This window comes from Palaemon carinicauda, chromosome 8 (assembly GCF_036898095.1).
Source record: "Palaemon carinicauda isolate YSFRI2023 chromosome 8, ASM3689809v2, whole genome shotgun sequence".
Classification (NCBI taxonomy): Eukaryota; Metazoa; Arthropoda; class Malacostraca; order Decapoda; family Palaemonidae; genus Palaemon; species Palaemon carinicauda.
Genome location: NC_090732.1, coordinates 117,138,071 through 117,143,070, shown reverse-complemented (window position 1 = coordinate 117,143,070; position 5,000 = coordinate 117,138,071). Strand labels below are relative to the sequence as shown.

Here is a 5,000-nt window from a genome sequence, read left to right as displayed (position 1 = left end):
GAGACTTCTCAAGGTTTTCCAATCCCGAGGTCTTGGCAAAGCCTCAGAATTTTGTTTCGGTGTTGAAGAATGGTTGCCATCGAGTCTCCCAGAATCAGCCAGTCACCCAGATATCTTAAGAGACGGATACCGATTCTGTGAGCCCAAGATGACACAAGGCCAAAGACCGAAACACAGCACCTTGGACTGGTATCGTTTGTAGTTGAACACGATTCTCAGATACTTGCTGGAAGACAGATGAACTGGGATCTGGAAATATGCATCCTCGAGATCCAGTGTACACATGAAATCCTGCGGTCTTACTGCTTGTCTGACCATTTCGGCTGATTTCATCTCGAACGAAGTTTGACTTGTTCAAGGCCAAGAGATCGATGACTAGTCTCCAGCCTCCACACGCCTATTTCACAAGAAAGGGTCGACTGAAGAAGCCTGGAGATCCGTTGAGGATCTCCTGGAGAGCACCCTTCTCCAACATGGTCTGGACTTTGGCCCAAAGGGCCATCTCCTTTGCGGATCCGGACTGGATCTCGAGTTAGTGGAGGGAGAGATTGAACGAATCACTCCGACTGGCCAGGGTTTGGCCCTGAGTGGCAGCCACCTTAGCCAGCAACTCTACAGCCATACACCCACAGGTGGATATGTGGCAGGATTGCCCATTCTAGTGTATTCCCCCTCCCTTGACGGGAGAACTTTGGACCTATACCGTTGCCTCGAAAGGACTTGTTAGACACATTAGGGCCCTGTTGTCTTGCGCCCCTAGCCCTATTTGTCTGCGGTCTGGAAGTAGGCTATTATGTGGTGGAGGTGGGTAAGGTCTTGATGTTAGACCTCTTGGAGGAGGGAATCCTGGTTTGACTTCCTCCACCTCTCTGCCTTCCGCTCGACGTCCTTCAGCTTGAATAGAGAACTCCCCTCGAAAGAGGAGTTACTCAGCCTAGAAACCTCAGACTGTGGGAGTTGCCGATGAAACTTCTAAATGATCGAATCCCTTCTCTTGAGAATGGTATTTGCTCACATTTTAACAACCTGGTAGGCGAGGAACTCGATCGTCCTGGAGCCGGACAATAGGAAGGTTTCCATCGACCTCCAAGTAGACTCACTAGACCAGACCTGAGATCTGATTAGGTGTCCCACAGATCCCAACCTGAGGTCCAGCCACGAGGTAGCCTGCATGGCATACTTCGCAACCTTTTCCTGGTTGATAATCTCTGAGGCCGAGTAAGAGACACAGAGTTCCGTTAGTTTCTCAAAGGAAATGCCCCTCGAGAGTCCCTCTATCGAGTGGTCAAGAGGCAAGGATGGAAGAGGCTCATTAAGGATCTCGTAGTACCAACTCTGCTGCACTAACGGTGGTGGGAGGGGTTTAGAGGAAGAGTTAATGCAGAGGGAGGCAGAAGAGCCTGTGGTTTGAGCCACTGCCTTTGGTCTGGCAATCTTCAATCCCTTTGACCAGGGCAAAGCTGCATTGGCCCTCGGGTGTTTTGAGTACCATAGACCTGATCCAAGACCGTGTCTTTACCACCCTGAGGGAATGTCGATGAATTTGGCAGCCCATTGATGGTTCTAATGCAAGCCAAAACCTGCCTGAAGGCATGTTCCGACTCCTCTAGCTCCACCTCAGAGTTTAGTGCTAGCGGTTGTAGGGAAAAGGTCGTCCTCAAGACTGAATTGCTCGTCCACCTCCGAGCTCACATCCATCAGAGCCCAGAGTGGGACAACTCTTGTTGATGTGCTAGACAAGACTTCCCTCTGTCCCTCTAGCTGTGAAGCAGAAGCACTTCCCAAGGACTTCGGAATAGTAAAGAGGTCCATCGGCTCCTTGCGCTGAGGCAGTTCCTCCACTAGAAAAGGCCTTACAGTCTTTTCTTTCCTGAGAGGATGTTGATCCTCTCCAGAGGGAGGAATGACATCAAGCTGTGATGATGGGCAAGACTCCCTTGGAACTACCACTATCGGAGAGAGGCAGAAGGAGTCAGTCATCGAGATTGTCCTATCTTCCCTTGTGGGAGACGTCCTAATCCTCTTCCTTTTCCACTTCGGTTTAAACGGTGAAACCGGAAACTCCCAGGAACCCCCCCCCGTGGCACTTTCCTCCCGGTTCCTCTTCCGAGGAGAGAGAGGTCTCTTCTTACAGGAAGGTCTCGCCAGAGCAGAACCTTCAGAACTCTTCTTAGGATCTGGATGACGTGGACCCAAAGGTCCTAGGTCACGAGAGCCCTAGGGCTCAGTGTAACGAGAACCAGAAGGCCCAGGGTTACGAGATCCTAAAGGAATTCACGACGACCACTCAAGTTCAGCGCAACGAGGGTCACGATAGCCCGGAGGCTGCGTGTGACGAGAGCTTAAAGGCTCAAGCATGACAGGAGTCATGAGAGCCCGAAGGCTCAACTTAACAAGGGTCACAAGAGCCCGATGGCTCAACGTAAAGTTGGTCACGAGAGCCCAAGACTCTACGCAACATGAACCTGAAGTCAGTATCACGAGAGCCCGAAGTCTCAGCACGACGAGGATCTGAAGGCTCGGTGTATCGGGAGCCCGAAGGCTCTAGGTCACGAGAGCCCGGAGACAAGGCAAGACCGTCACGAGAACCTGAAGGAACTATGAAACCTGAACACGAAGGTTCAAACAGATGTTTCCTTACTGCTGGGGGAGGAGTGCACCTAGGGTGACAAGAGATCAAAAACTCCTCCACCCGGTGGACCCCAGAAAGGGAACGTCTAGCAGGATCCTCTGAGGAGGGAAATTGCTCTGTTCCAAAAAGCTCACAAGCTTTCTCTCGTGAACAAGAGGAATGTTCTCCCGAAAGAGAAAATCGCCTAGGACTATACTTCCCTGCCCCCTAGGTTAAGAAGCGTAGGCGTAATTCTCTCGCTGGTCACTAGGGATTCGTTCTTGCGAACAAGAGAAATGTTCTCCCAAAGGAGGAACTTGCCAAGGACTCTGCTCTCCTACCGTCCCAGGAGGAAAGGCATCGTCTTTGGCGTCAGCCACAGAAGACCAAAAGTCAGACTGACAGGCAACAGCACCTGCGCCCACAGGGGAAGGCTCCACTTCCGAGGAAGTAGCAGTGGGCTCCCACTTAACACTTAACCGAAGGAGTTCGAAGAGAACTTCCTTCAAAGGAAGACCATCAATGCCTAGCAATGGCCAAAAGCACAACAAATCAGAGAGCAAGTGCTTCCTGAGGGGAGGAGTGGGACCGAATCGCCAAGGAAAATAGTACCGTCTCTCGTCCCACAAGGATAACCTGAAGTTACCAGGGCTGCGCTGCTACTCGGCCGTTCCCCAAAAAGGAATGGGAGAGGAGCAGATTTGGGAAGAGGTTTCAGGGTTACAAAGAAGTCCGCGATTTCTTTGACTTTGAGGACCCCGAAGGAGAAGAATCTCGCTTGGCCTTCTTTTTCCTGCGCCCATACCTCTCCCACTGGGAGGCAGACCACTCCCGGCACTCATCACAGGTGTCGTCCCGATCACACCGATTATCTTGCAAGCCGTAGGCAGGGGTTCGTCTCAAGGGCGTACATGAAGGTACCGCAGGAGCGGCCTTCCAGACTAGGACAGGAATGCATGGACAAGAAGGTACACACACACACTGAAAAGAAAAACCATAAAAGTATTATTCAGATGGCAAGTCTTGGCGGAAGAGTGCGGTAGAGACCGTCCTCTACTGAGCCAGAAAGCAAAGTGGGTGCTCAGCTCAGGTGTATGAGTGAGCGGGGTAGCCAGCTACCCCTCCTCCCGCTAACTAGTGCCTAGGGTGGTTAACCTTAGCTAAAATTCTCATGGCTTGTCTTTCAGCTCTGCCGAAAATAATATCCCCTATAAATAGCGAAGAGTGTATTTAGTGATGATAGAACTTTTATTTAAGAACACCATATCATTTAAAAGAAAAGAGATAATCTATTCCTCATTAAGTCATAGTAAATGGAGGAATTACAGTATACAGTATAGTATACTAAAATAAATAGCTTTTCCTGGATTTTTTTAAGAAAAGTTGAATAAGTTGATACCCAATTAAAAAAATGGATGCATAAAGAATCAGGCATGCTTGCATGAATATACAAAAAGAACTTTCTGAAACATGAAATATAGATGTTTTCCTAGCCGAAAATGCAATAATGTAAATTTCCAAAATTCCAAACCAGAGGTCGTTAGTCATGCTTCTTAAGGACTAAACAAGAACCAGAATTTCCTTTGAACAAAAAGTGAGTTTTTTTTTTTTTTTTTTGCTTTGGAGTTTTAATTAGGCTGACACCCATTGATACTGTACATACTTATGAGAGGAACAGCAAGGCATTCACACTACTCACAAGGGTTATTTAAATCACAGTACTGTCACTGACACAAGAGACAAAGATAAACCAGAGGAAGACCAAAATATCTAACAATTTGGATGACAGAAGTGCGTCAAACTAGTGCGATAGAAAGACTGAAATAACAAAGAGCCTCTGGCGTAGCACAAATTTGCTTCTTGCCATTAACGGCTAGCGTTTCATTTCTTTACTAGAAGCATGTCTCTATTGAATGGAATAAAATTGGGAATTTTTAAAAATCTTAGGGGTAAATTTAAATAAACAGAGCGTCCAGAGAAGAAACCATTTGAACATTATGGGAGGTTCATAGAAATATTATTCAAGTAAATCTGGAACTCATTTTAGTGCTGAATGCCTGATATTGAGTTCATAATATTTCACATCGCATAAATTTTCCACCTTACAGTATGCTCTAAAACTGTTGGTGGTAATCTTTAATTTAATACCACTTTTGTAAATTATTAATCCCCTTGAATTAATATCAATGCTGTAAATTATTAATCCTTGATTTCATAATTTCTCTAAAACATTGAAGAGAATTTACATTAGAATAAAGTGAAGGGCTAACAGAACAGATTCCCTGTTAAGAATTACAAAACTAAGTTCAAAACAAAGTTTAATTAAAGATAAATAGTGTATGACAAAAACGACAAAGATAATAGTTAAGTTAGACGGTCTTTTTACCGA

The 5,000-nt window shown here is 46.7% G+C and overlaps 1 protein-coding gene and 1 long non-coding RNA gene across 6 annotated transcripts in view; one reads left to right on the top strand and one right to left on the bottom strand.

Annotated features, from left to right (window-relative positions):
• The window catches only part of LOC137645855 (uncharacterized), an 89,193-nt gene that overhangs the window by 29,632 nt on the left and 54,561 nt on the right, over positions 1–5,000 (bottom strand). The gene's annotated exons all lie outside the window — the stretch shown is intronic.
• The window catches only part of LOC137645853 (calmodulin-binding transcription activator 2-like), a 142,446-nt gene that overhangs the window by 121,216 nt on the left and 16,230 nt on the right, over positions 1–5,000 (top strand). The window lies entirely within an intron of this gene.